The sequence below is a fragment of the Triticum aestivum genome, chromosome 3A, assembly GCF_018294505.1.
Source record: "Triticum aestivum cultivar Chinese Spring chromosome 3A, IWGSC CS RefSeq v2.1, whole genome shotgun sequence".
NCBI classification, from domain to species: Eukaryota; Viridiplantae; Streptophyta; class Magnoliopsida; order Poales; family Poaceae; genus Triticum; species Triticum aestivum.
In genome coordinates, this window is record NC_057800.1 from 699,601,275 (window position 1) to 699,616,227 (window position 14,953).

Here is a 14,953-nt window from a genome sequence, read left to right on the forward strand (position 1 = left end):
TTTATATTTCTACTCCTAATAGAGCAGTTGGTAGTCTCGCCTCACTCCGGTTAATCCTTCCACACCGTTTTTTATCCCACCAACACATTTAAACCGGATTTTATTCACGGTCTATTTAAACCGATTTTATCTGCTAATAAGATCAATTTTCAATAGTATTTAGTAAGTTTTGTATGGAAAGAATAAATCATGATCAATCTTTAGTAAGATCAATTTTCGTAGTATTTGGTAACTTTTATATGGAAAGGAATGAGTCATGATCAATCTTTAATAAAAATTTGAAAAGCAAATCTCTACTCCTAATGTCATATTGGTAGCGTCACCTCCACGGTTTTATTTCGTCTGATTTGTTTCCATCTCACCTCCCACCATCATCTCCTCCCGTTGGTTTTTCCATCTCCTATTAAAAAAAATCCTAATCTTTTCAAAGTTTCCTAACCAGACATGTTACAAATAGGAAGAAATCGATAGCACGTTACCATACAATAAAATTCAGTTTTAGGACATTCAATTTCAAATCCTAACTTTCATAACCGGTCGATAGAGGGATCGATTTTCACTCACGACCACGCGTCCTGCGATCCCCACCCAGGCTCTTCTCCCTACTCCTCCTCACAATCGCCCATCATGCCGCCGCACACATGCCCCGCCGCTTGCCGGCCGCAACCTTTCTGCTCCTTCTCACCATGCGCCACCGCCACCCCATGATCTATATCAACGCCACGACGGGCATGGCCTTTCGACGCGTCGCCCCCGCCCCTCGAAATATGGACGCCATCGACGCCATGTACAACGCTCAAGGTCGGGGGTGCCGCACGTCCTGGTAGCGTGGATGGCGGCCAATGGGAGGTCGACAAGGAAGACGAGTTCAGCAGCGCGGGCGGCGGCGTGGTCACCTGCTGCTAGGTGTTCACCGCCGCCATGACCGTCGTAATCCGTGCCGATGACCACGAGTACTTAAATTTAGGCTCGTCTGTGGCACCCCTCCGACGCGCTACGTGTCCCACTTCTGCTCCACATCTGCGCTCTCATGCCCATCCTTATGTTGTAAGGAAGCCCCGCATTTGTTGTTTTTTATACTGCAGTGTACTAGAACTTTGTTGTGATTACTGTAATTTATGTGGTATTTAGTCACAATTTTTGGTATAAATGTGCTAGGTATGCTCGCAGTCGTTGTGAAGTGGTCATAGTGCACACCTGGGTTCTTGAGATGATAGCCACCAGTAAAAAATTGTGTTGGCTCACTCACTCTTTAAATTGGCTGGGAATTCTTGATTTAGAGGCAAGAAGGTAGCAATTAACTCAAATGTTGACATTGGAACCTTCAGTCTGGAAGTTGTAGCTTTAGCTTGATGCAAATACTTACCATTCTGATCGTGGGATCACTAGACACAATGAGAATTAGGCCTCATGGATTACCTTTTCATCATTGAATTCCCCATCTTATCACTCAATTTATTGAGTCAGAAGTATCAGTGCATTTAAGTATACTTCTGAGGTATCAGCTTATAGATGTTGCTTGATTGCTTCAGCTCACTTCGTAGCATTTTTTTACTAGATAAGAGCTTCGTCACATTGTTTCAGATGATCATAATAATTTATGCTATATGCTTTTCTTTGTGTGCACATGTAATTGAGGTGGGGAGGGGTTGCTTAAGAGGGAAGGACTGCTACATTTGGTTGTCAGTTCCTGTTAATATGGCTACAACTTGGAGTTCTGATGTTTCTCTTGTATATTTGCATAGGTACTGTGGCCGCATGGATGTTCCCCTAACGTTATCAGCATTTATTATTGCAATATATTTGGTATTGCAAAGAAGAAACCTCCATTTCGCTCAGCTTACTTGGTGTTGAGCAACAACAATCAAGTACATTACTAGCATCGGCATTGTGCTACTGTCCCACAACAACGCAATTCATCGATTATTGGTTAGATATGCCATGCCGTTTATATACTCTTCCTACTTCTTCAGTTGGAGTAACAAAGAAAGGTTGTTTTGCCTCGTGTTTCTGTTGGAGTAACAAAGAAAGGTTGTTTTGCCTCGTGTTTCTGTCAATAGAGCTTTTCTTCATATTGTACAAAAAACAGCAGCACTGTTGCTAGCAATAGTCATGTACGTCCATCTCAAGTATGGTTTCTCAAGCATGTAACTATGTAACACCATTTTCTGCTTAATACAAGTGAAACCACTATCTCGTTTGTGGTCTTTTGACATCTTGTTGATGCAGAAGCTAGGTGTAATTAGTATTTTCATGATATTAATATATTCGCTTTATAAAAAATATAGTTATTGTTGTGTATTGTGAATTGTATTTTTTTGTGTGCCCAGTTTGTCATGCTAGATTATCGTATCTAATATCCATAGTTCTTTCCGATATATTTTAGTTTTAACCATGCATTTTAAAGGGGGGAGGATTATACCACATGCTCATCCATCATCGCAAGCCTTATGAGTATAGATGACTTGGATGAAAGCATGCGACATTCCTGCTAGCTACTATGATATGCGGCATTATCTTCCACACCAAATTATTTCTCGTCTAGGTTCCCGCTTTACTATTAAAGGTGAAACAAAACTAGATTATATGTTGGTTATTAGCTTTATGTGGTAGAACTCAACAAACAAACAAACAACCAAATTGTGCTGACTGGGATGTAATGATGTTTTTGTTACAAAAAATATGTGGTGAGTTCTCTCTCTCTCGGTCGTTTCAACATATTGTAGTCAGAAGTGAATGTGATAGTCATTTGCATGTTTGCGACTTTTGCTATGCAGAACGAGTAACAGATGTCCGTTGGTGACATGACCTCTTTCTGGAGAGATATGTACTTCGCCATGATTATTCAGTTATGGGTTGTGTTTTTGAGAGAGATATTTTGTCAGCCTTTTACAGTGTTCAGTTATTGTACGAGTGTGTTAGCTAGACAAGCGTTGTTTCGTTCCAGCCCGGATATTCAGTTTAGAGTTGTCGTTTGGTGTTGTCTTCTATTCATATTGAGAAGAATAAGTATAGCTCGTGTTTTCAAGCAGGATTCTAAGAATAAATTATGTGGGCTGGAGTTAGGAAATGAGCATTCTTGAATCTCAGGTGTGTGCATACAAGAGCTTCTTTGTTCTCTTCCTATTGGCTGCAATTTCCTGTTGGTCTGAGCTCAATAAAAGCACGAACATCTCATTCTTGAAAGAAAAATCCATGTCATATATAATTTCACCGTGTTAGGTCCACATGACTACCCAAACGCCCATGGAATCGATCTAGGTGAAAGTGCTCTTCTCATGTCTATTTATATCTAGGAGGAGCAACATGACTCGTGATGGAATAAGTTTAGGGATTTGTCAAAGATTGAAGATGGTTTTCTTATTGATGATGTTCTAAAAGATCGTTGTCGAAGTTCAGGTTATTAGGTAATATTGAATTTTAGGATTGATACTTGAAGTTTTTAAAACGTTACTGAATTTTGTACCAAGTCTACTGTTATGTATAGGAAGAACATGCTCTAAAATTTTGATAATGCATATGAAAGTGATCATTTGATTATTAAATCTTGCTACTAAACATAAAATCTCTTGTCGCTAATATCTTAACTAATTTCCATTGTTCAGGTTCTGACTTCATTTGTTGAGCTATTTTAATTTTTGTATGACAGAAATGAAACACTTTATGATAGATATGTCGACACTTTGATCAGTTCCTTGTGGAATCATGGCAGTGATTTGGATTCTTCAATAATTTATGATAGGCTTCCATTTTGGATGCTCTGATTTGATTTCATGTTTTTTTGTTACCAAATAGACCCTTGAACTGCAAAAATGGCTTATATTTAGGAGCGGAGTTAGTAGAAAATACTTGATGTTGGTATCCTGGAGACGACACTTAATTATTGAGAATTTTATTTGTAGTGTGTGCCGGCGCCCTCATACTTTTCACATGAAACCTTGAAGAAAAGTAGAATGAAGGCTATGCAGATGGCAGTGCTGGCAGAAAGAAGATAATGAGGGAGCAATGTGGACTGGAAGGGAAGGAAGGAGATGGAAGCAACATCGCGAACTGTGCCTATAGCGTGACATTGCACTGCAGTTCAACCCTTGGTTAGATCCAAGAGAAAGACTATGACTTTGGATTCTGGCAGAAGCTAGCAACTGTAATGGACATGTTTATGTCAAGGTCAGCCTTCAGTAGTACTAACATATATGGATGCTTAATTGTCGAGGAAAGCCATTGATGTACTACAACCAATCAACCAATCAACTATATCATGCTAGCTTCTCGTTCAGTTCTTAAATCACTCACTACTCTCCTAAATTGCTAATCAATGAGAATATGGCGTTGTTTGCTTCAGAGAGCATGAGAAAATCATTAGGTGAGGCTGGAAAAAGGAAGTGTTCACGTGAGGACCTGAGCTGAAGATGTGGACCGACACCGGTTAGCTACATTAGCATCTACCTCTACTGTTGTGTCTGTAGATATATGTATCTCTTATTCACCTTACGTGGGAGGATGCCCCATGGCCCCAACCTACTGCAGGAGCCGAGAGGAGATTGTGGGTGAGAGGAAATGTTATCGAAGAGAGAAATCTGAGGTCAGCAAGATTAAATAGTGGGCATCATCCAGTTTGAAAGAAGAATGTCCCGCTACCATGGGAAACCGAGCAGGAAGGGGAGGGCTCAGTAGGTAAAGGGATGTGTGTGTCGTGGGGTGGGGGTTTTGTGGGACCTCCTAAGATAACATGGTGAATAGTATGGACAAACATGTTTCTTCCTCACATATGGGCTGGATTAGTGGAGCCCGGACTGTATAGGTTGGTCATCCGGTTTGAAAGAAGAATGTCCCGCTACGACCGGAAACCGAGCGGGAAGGGACGGGCCTGGTAGGTAAAGGGATAAGTGTGTCGTGGGGTGGGGGTTTTGTGGGACCTCCCGAGACAACATGGTGAATAGTTTGGACAAACATGTTTCTTTCTCACATATAGGCTGGATTGGTGGATCCCGGACTGTACGTGTTGGATTTTGGGGAGCCCGTTTGATGTCCAAACATGGCCGGATGTATGAGGGAGAAATAAGCTTTGGCCTTGAAGACGAGGTTAATTATTTGTTTGATTCATTTTTATGTATTGTAGCCTGTAGTGACGCACGGGCATTCTAATAGTCATTGTAAATGCTACATTCCTCAATGTAGTATGCACTTTCCAAAACTGAAGCTGACAATTAAAGCACGCATCAATGGCCTCAGTCCAAAAATACTGCCTACGCCTAACATGTTACAAAACATAAAACTAACACATGCACCTAATCAAGTGGACCCTAGTCACAGTAGGTCATGTGTTTTTAAGCTCGGGCCTGGAGAAACAAGGCATCCCCTTTGATAGTAAACTCACACTGTTTTTTTTTCGAAACATAAGCCCTGCTCATATGAAGTAGGATGCATGTACCACAGTAATTCGATGTTCAGTTAGTCGAAGGAGAGAGAATTGTTGGGGAACGTAGCATAAATTTAAAATTTTCCTACATGTCACCAAGATCTATCTATGGAGTCATCTAGCAACGAGGGAGGAGTGGATCTACATACCCTTGTAGATCGCGCGCGGAAGCGTTCAAGAGAACGGGGTTGATGGAGTCGTACTCGTCGTGATCCAAATCACCGATGATCCTAGCGCCAAACGGACGGCACCTCCGCGTTCAACACACGTACGGAGCAGCGACGTCTCCTCCTTCTTGATCCAGCAAGGGGGGAGGAGAGGTTGATGGAGATCCAACAGCACGACGGCGTGGTGGTGGAAGTAGCGGGATTCCAACAGGGCTTCGCCAAGCGCTATGGGAGGAGGGAGATGTGTCATGGGAGGGAGAGGGAGGCGCCAGGGCTTAGGTATGGTTGCCCTCCCTTCCCCCCCACTATATATAGGGCCAAGGGAGAGGGGGGAGGCGCAGCCTTGGCCCTTCCTCCAAGGAAGGGTGCGGCCAGGGGGGGGAGGAGTCCATCCTCCCCAAGGCACCTCGGAGGTGCCTTCCCCCTTTAGGACTCTCCCTTTTCCTCTACTCTTGGCGCATGGGACTCTTGGGGCTGGTTCCCTTGGCCCATATAGGCCAAGGCGCACCCCCTACAGCCCATGTGGCCCCCGGGGCAGGTGGCCCCACCCGGTGGACCCCCGGGACCCTTCCGGCGGTCCCAGTACAATACCGGTGACTCCGAAACTTGTCCCGATGGCCGAAATAGCACTTCCTATATATAATTCTTTACCTCCGGACCATTCCGGAACTCCCCGTGACATCTGGGATCTCATCCGGGACTCCGAACAACTTTCGGGTTACCGCATACTAATATCTCTATAACCCTAGCGTCACCGAACCTTAAGTGTGTAGACCCTACGGGTTCGGGAACCATGCAGACATGACCGAGATGACTCTCCGGTCAATAACCAATAGCGGGATCTGGATACCCATGTTGGCTCCCACATGTTCCACGATGATCTCATCGGATGAACCATGATGTCAAGGACTTAATCAATCCCGTATACAATTCCCTTTGTCTATCGGTACAATACTTGCCCGAGATTCGATCGTCGGTATCCCGATACCTTGTTCAATCTCGTTACCGGCAAGTCTCTTTACTCGTTCCGTAACACATCATCCCGTGATCAACTCCTTGATCACATTGTGCACATTATGATGATGTCCTACCGAGTGGGCCCAGAGATACCTCTCCATCACACGGAGTGACAAATCCCAGTCTCGATTCGTGCCAACCCAACAGACACTCTCGGAGATACCCGTAGTGTACCTTTATAGCCACCCAGTTACGTTGTGACGTTTGGCACACCCAAAGCATTCCTACGGTATCCGGGAGTTGCACAATCTCATGGTCTAAGGAAATGATACTTGACATTAGAAAAGCTTTAGCATACGAACTACACGATCTTGTGCTATGCTTAGGATTGGGTCTTGTCCATCACATCATTCTCCTAATGATGTGATCCCGTTATCAACGACATCCAATGTCCATGGTCAGGAAACCGTAACCATCTATTGATCAACGAGCTAGACAACTAGAGGCTTACTAGGGACATGGTGTTGTCTATGTATCCACACATGTATCTGAGTTTCCTATCAATACAATTCTAGCATGGATAATAAACGATTATCATGAACAAGGAAATATAATAATAACCAATTTATTATTGCCTCTAGGGCATATTTCCAACAAGAATGTCAGTGTAAATACAAATAGAATCCTATCGGTTCTCAGTCTTCTAGAGAAAATGACATTGGCAGGTGTCGGTGTCAAAACCGGCGGATCTCGGGTAGGGGGTCCCGAACTGTGCGTCTAGGATCGATGGTAACAGGAGACGAGGGACACAATGTTTACCCAGATTCAGGCCCTCTCTATGGAGGTAATACCCTAGTTCCTGCTTGATTGATCTTATTGAATATGAGTATTACAAGAGTTGATCTACCATGAGATCGTAATGGCTAAACCCTAAAAGTCTAACCTGGCTATGATTATTCGGGGGTTATCTACAGACCTAGCCTTCCGGTTTATATAGACACAGGAAGGATCTAGGGTTACACAAGGTCGGTTGCAGAGAAAGGAATCTTCATAGTCGGTCGCCAAGCTTGCCTTCCATGCCAAGGAGAGCCCTATCTGGACACGGGTAGAGTCTTCGGTCTTCGTATCTTCATGGCCCAACAGTCCGGCCCATATCCAATAGGTCGGACGCCCGAGGACCCCTTAGTCCAGGACTCCCTCAATAGCCCCTGGACCAGGCTTCAATGACAATGTGTTCGGCGCGCAGATTGTCTTTGGCATTGCAAGATGGGTTTCACTTTCCGAATACTCCAAGATAGTCTTCGGATAAAACGAAGGTGTCCGGATCTGCAACATAAGTACCACACACGACTGCAGAGAATATAATTTTTCACGAGTCCCATCTGCCGACAATTTTTTACAAGATGATATCACGTCTGTCCGGTTGTTATTTCGAACCTTTTCTGTTCCACGTTTCGAGGCGTGGCCCTTATTGGCACGTTCTGTCGGAGCAGAGATCATGTCCCCTTATTGCGGGATCCTCATTAATACAAGCGTGGGTAACCCAACCGTTCCACTGGAAAGATTCCCTGGGAATAGGCAGGTTTTAGGCTTAGGACGAGGCGTTCAATACCCGTGGCCTTTATAAAGGAACCAAGGGCCGTCTTTTTACACCAAGCCTCTCCTTAACCTCTCCAACTTCGAGTTTCTAGCACCCAAGGTTCGACTTCATTGCTTCAAGCTTCCCATCATGTCCGGACCCAGCCCTCAAGGTCGATGGGTGGATTCCTCTGTCACAGAGGAGGATATTACAAAGCTTCGGACGGCCTGATACCTGACCGCGGAGATCCACCACAGGCTCCCTGCTCAAGGACAGGTTATTCTGACCCCCAGATCTGGCGAGAGGGTTGTATTTATCTCTTACTTCCTCCGAGGGCTAGGGTTCTCTCTCCACCCCTTTGTCTGGGAGCTAATGTTTTATTACGGACTAGATTTCCACGATCTAGCTCCGGATTCTTTCCTTTACATCTCGGCGTTTATTGTCACGTGCGAGGCCTTCCTCTGAATCCCCCCACACTTCGGCTTATGGCTCAAGACCTTTGGTGTGAATCCAAAGGTAGTCGATGGGGAACAAGTGGAGTGCGGCGGTGCAGTAGTAAGCCAGCTTACCAACACTCCTTGACTAAAAGGCTCCTTCGCCGAAGCTTCCAATCAATGGCAGCGAGAGTGGTTTTATGTTACCAAACCCCGTAGCACCAAGTGGGCGGCTACACCTGTGTTCTGTTCCGCCCCTCCGTTACAGCTTACATCATGGGTCAATAAGGGGCTGCACTGGGGATCAGTTGACGAAGTGTGGACTCTACAGAGCCGCGTACGAACCCTCCTCGAGAGGGACATCGATCTTGTCAACGTGATTCAAGTAATGTTGATCCGCCGAATCCTGCCATGCCAGCGTAGGCCTCTCCGCATGTGGGAGTTTAGTCCGGAAGGGCCATGAACCCTCCAACACTTCTTCAGTGCTATGCACAAAGGGACGTGGAAGATATTTTTTGGGAAACAAAAACATTGGCCGGACACCTCCGAAGACGTCGGCCTTGACTGCAACCATAGACACCCCGGTAAGCACTTGTCTTTCGAACACTTCGTAGTTAAGTATATCGTGATATGTTACCTAGCAAACTATCTTCTTTCAGGGGTGGATAAAGAAAGAGGAACTAATTAGGTGTTCGGCCCCCTTCCCAAAGCCTCAACAGATCCCGTATTAGCAAGGATGCTGCCTCCGGCACCATACCAGATGTCTGCGAAGGAGGACAAGACGGGGTGCGGGAGGACCAAAGAGGGCCTCCATCCCGAAGATACTTTAGACGCCGTGTCCGGGGAGATGAAAATCCCATCGCCCGAAGGCAAAAGTAAAGGGGAAGCCAACATTCATTCCCCCTATGGTAAGAAAAGGACCATCTCCGAAGACTGGGAAGAAAAGGTTCCCAAGCGAGGCAAGATGCCTTTGTCGGGCGGCTCAGGTTTGAAGGACGACATTATCGCGCAGTCCTCCAGCGAGGCCAAGCCTAAATCGTAAGTAAACAAGGGCATTTTAAACATACCCCGTTCCTCCCCTGTGACCAGGGTAACATCTAAAATGTATGTTTTTTGCAGCTCGGCGCACAATCTTTCTCAACAATCATCTTCCTCAAGAGACCTTCTCCCAGAGATGATGGAAAGCGAGACGCCTCCACCAGTCTCCTCGCCCAATAAGGTGGATGACCTCGAGGTGTCGTCCCGGAGGATCTCTCCTGATCCGCAAGTGATGCGAGGGGTGATGAAAACACGAACCAAAGATGACACTTCGGTAGCCCAGGGTCCGGGGGCCAACAGTCAAGGCCCCGGACTGTCCGGCTTTCAGCCGGAGACAATTCTAGGGGCGAACGAACGGATCCCTTTGAAGGGAGGCCGTGCTGCTACGGCTGCTTCCAGAGACCCAGAAACGCCGGATATATTGACGAACATGCTGCGACAGGCGTCTGTCTCCGAAGACCATCGTACCTTGATGGGCGCGGTGGTTAAAAAGGTCCTGTCCGCGAAAAGCGGATTGAATGAAGCCTTCACGAGTCTGTTAAGAGGTTTCGAGGTTTGTGCTGTAATGCTTTCAATTGTGTTTTATTCACAAAATACTTATAGATAGTAGCCCCTAAGACTCTGATAGGCTCCCCAAGGGAGGCAATCAGAGGATCAAAAATATTTATCCAGGAAATAATATGACTACTTTGTACACATGTTATTACTTCCCCTGCAACTGCCCGATCTGCGGAGGTTGCAGATCTGCAGCGGAAGATTGAAGAGGCGGATGATGACATCACGCTGATCAACAAGCATCTCGACGAGGCGCAAGGTATGTTTTTGGGTCAGCCAGTATATTTACGCATGATAACATGAGCATGAAGATGGAATTGTACACTGAGATATGTGTAACTACATATGATGCTGCTGTGGTGGAGGCCCTTCGAACTGAGCTTGTCCTTGCCAAGGAACAAACCCGAATGAGTAATCTGGCTGCCCATAAGGCGGCTGAAGAATTTAAAACCAAATAGGCTGTTCGGTGCCAATGTGAGGAAAGAATTACTACCACCGCAGTCATGTAAGTTAGAGCTTAAGAACCTCCGTTCATTTCATTAATAAGATTGAAGGTACGCAACCTGGTCCATGGACACAGCTTTGTACCTATTTCGTTTTCCCTGTAAAGAGGAACTATAGATCTTGTAAGTACATTGTGCAAAGTACTTCCAAACCTATATATCCTTTTCTTTGGCGGGTTAAACCTATATATCCTTAATAGCACTGTTCTTCTCCTCTAGTGATACTCCCTCCGTTCTAAAATAAATGACTCAACTTTATACTAACTTTAGTACAAAGTTAATTCAAAGTTGGGTCATCTATTTTGGAACGGAGGGAGTAATTCTTTTATCCCTGTCAGACTATTACACAAAAAAGCCATATATCCTTGTTGTAAATTATTATGCGCATACCATGTCATCGGATCCCAAACCTGGTTTTCTTGCGGAGTGGTAGCTCCTTTTGTGGAACTAGTATAGTGTACGTGCAATGCACGTTAATTTGGAACTATATTAAGTGCATGCGGATATTAAGTAGGATATTTTTTGCGTGTTATTATGTGATTAACACTATATTTGACATGAAATTAACTGCACGCTAAATGTGCTGAGCGCTCGACATTGAAGCAATCTAGATCGTTGGATTGACACGATTTAATGGCCGAGATTAATTCGATCTGCCTCTTTAGGTCTTTTTATATTGATATAGATAAAAAAATCGTCAAAGCAAAAGGTTAACGTGTCATGCACCCATGCATACTAGTACAATGCCCGTGTGTTGCTGCGGGTCTTTTATCATTAATCTAATCTTATGTAAATTTATGGTGCGGAGGAGACGTATCAGACAACACCCATCACATTCAAAAACAAAGCGCCGAGGTAAATTTACATTGCACATTTACGTCAATTGGTCAACATGCTTGCCTTGACTCCAGGAATGCCTCCGGCTGATGGAGGTCGCCAGATAGGGTTATGCTAATAGAAATATTTTGATTAGAAATCAATAGAAACTTTATGAAAAATAACGCCTAACTTGGAGTCTTGGACTTGCAAAGCCAGAGACGTGGTCCACGTCCATGGGCGAGTAAGGGAATCGTAGGAAAATTGGATACACTTATATTGGTATTTCAGGTCTGCCCAATACATAGTGTTCCTGATATTTTGGATATTTTACGCCAAGTTTCTTACTAAACACAACAGGCCTCTCGCAATCTATCTTTGGTTTTGGGTGGTTTAACAAGAGGTATTGCTTCAACACGTTGTTTCCCAGTCGAAGCTCTCTTCTTCCGACTGTCCTAGATAGGGGCAAGAATATGTTGAGAGATAAGAATAAAAATGCTAGTAGTAAATAGGACAAAACCGTAGTTAATCCAACAAGTTTCTTGGCAAAATTTCTGATCACAAAAACGGAAAATTCATGTTGTGTGATTACATCGGTAGTACACATAGGAGTGACTCCATTCTGAAGCATCTGCCAAATACGGGGGCAAGATGTGAAGTTACATCAATATACTTGCAAACATAAGACAGAGCACAGACTTCATATCTTTGCTATCGGCTAGAGCTTCAGCTCCGATCCCTAAGTTAATATTCACATCTTCTCAGTAACAATGCAGTTATGCCCAACTTCTGGTCACACAAGGATCATGGACTGATTACAGGTCACGATTACAACATGAGCACAAGAGCAAGCATACACATGCCAAAAGACAGAATATGCGTTGACTGAATAACCTGCACGGAAGGCATTAGCACTACATTAATGTCCCTAAAATCTACACCAAAAATGTAGCAAAAATCCTGACAATTAGAATATATTGCAAAACAGAATGCCAAAGACAGTTCAGTATATATTACCAATGCAACTCAGTTATCAACAAAATGAGCTAACTAATTTAACTGGGCAAAAATGGATTTGATTGTGGTAACCAGTTAGAACACAAGGTAACAGTGTCTCGCGTGCTTGAGGCTGGTGCGGGGTAGGTTGGAGCTAGCGAAGGACTGGATCCTTCGGTGCGATTTATGCGACCATATCTATCTGCAAGGGCGAACAGCGAGATGGTCATCGAAGAAGCATTAGAGCAACAAAAGTCCTCGTGAACCTTTGGTTCTGTGGAGGGCAGGTAAAAGTAAGATTTTGTTCCAAAATTATTTGATAACAAGTTAAGTTTAATGTGAAATTTGAGATTACAACAGTACAAAAAATAACTATGAAATGCTGAGGATCATCTCCCTTCAGAAATGTCATCAATTAAGAATGCTAAAAGGATCATCACAAATTACCTAAAGGCCTTATCTCTGCTGTAAAGAGATGATTGTAGGGGCACTTATACAAAGACAATGTCTTCTCCTCAAAGTGCACGACCAACGCGGAATTTGCTGCCTTCAGTCTGTCCTAATTTTGCCATGAACCCCATGTCTGATTGTCCACAAGAGCTCTGACAAACAATGAATCATCTGGACCATGAAACAGAAGGACAATAAATTACGAGGAAGGTAATTTTCTGTTATTGGCAAAACATTTGATAACTGATTAAACCCAACACTAACCACTACTTTGTCGCGCATCTATTGCCAAAATCGCAGCTTCTCTTATAGATCATAAGTGTGTAAGTGTGTGTGTGTATGTGTGTGTGTGTGTAAGTGTGGGCACGCGCATACGCGCGCGTGTGGGTGCGTGTGTGCGCGTGCGTGCGTGCGTGTGTGCGTGTGCGTGCGCGCGTGTGTGTGTGGGTGTGTGTGTGTAATATCTCTAAATCGAATAAACCTCCAAGTATGCAATTCATGAGCACAAAACAGAAATTATAGTTCAGTATCTCTAAAAAATGAAGCGGGAGGAGAGAAATCATGACTCACCTCACCCAACAACAAGGTGGAAACTGCAACCCAAGAAAAAGATGCCCTTCCCTCTCTCGGTGGAGAGCATGCATGCCTTCAGGAGGTGCCGACCTCAATCTCCTTCCTTCCTTCCTTGGAGGTGCTATCTAAGTACAAATTCCAGAAAAAAATACAAATCATCCAAAGGAGATTACTTTCCAGTAGTCAGGGGCCGCAAAATGCAGCCATGACAGATGACACACCTATTATACACATGCATTCACCTTTAAGAGTGACTAATCAGTAATCACTAAAAGGGAGTAGGAAATAAACAAAATACTCGTATTACTGTTAAGAGGTGAATAAAACATATCATTTTTTAGGCTTTTGCAACCAGTGGCAAGAAACAAATACATGTGCATCCTACTGCTGATTCCTCACAATAATAACCTACTTGATCAACACTGGTACAAAAATAAATATTATTTAAACGAACTAATCTTGAAAAATGGTAGTTGGATTAAGAAGCAATTAATTTGAAGAGACCAAGAATATTTGTGGAGATGGAAAAATGACTCCTCGTTGGCGTTCCAGCAAATAGGCTGTGAGCAACTCAGTCTGCTACGGAATAAAAGAAATTACGGAGCTAACCAATGTGCAAGATTGATTTCTATAAAACAGATTCACTTATATGCAATGGCATATGAGTGGTGGCAGGGTTATCTCACCACGGAAAAGGATTCTGAATCCTATCTCGCCGCAGAGTCCACACACCACAGCTCGCTGCAAAGGCTATCTCAGCGCCTGCCTCGAAGACACGAAGCAGGGGCGCTTGGAGCGGCCGGCATGGAGTTGACGAGCACGTGCTTGGAGGCTTGTTCTCCTCTCCGGGATCAGTCTGGACAAGGAGTAGCGTGAACCTCAGAGGAAGATCCCATTGTTGGTCGGGCTCAGGGAGCTTTTCGAGGAGCGGAAGTAATGGAGCAGCAGCTATAATGATTGGTCCTCACCATCCACCACCTCTTCATCCGACTTTCGGGTGGGCCGAGATCGTGGTACGATGGTGGCCGAGGCTGAACGCCGCGAAGCCTACTTTCCAACCACCATGTGGTCGCGCCCACCCGCCGCCGCTCACTGGTCTGCCGTGAACAACTGCCTTCCACACGTACAAGCCAGCAGCAGCCAGCCAGTCGCCGTCGAAACAGCCGCTCACCATGCGTGATTAGAATATGAACGGAAGAGACCTAGGAGTGGGCTAAAAGAAAAGGAAAATTACATCAGTGCGAAAAGAAAAATTACCTCGCTGCCTTTGCCATGGAGCAACAATGTGGCGTGCTGGTGCGATCGGTATAATCCCACACAAAATCTTACTTGAAAACAACATCTCTGGTAAAATCTCCACATCATTGACCTCATCGGGTTTCAAGTATATCTTTCTCTCCTGGCATATACTATGTATTAAATTAAGATGAATGAGCATCAACCACTCTAGTCTCAAGTAAAAGAAT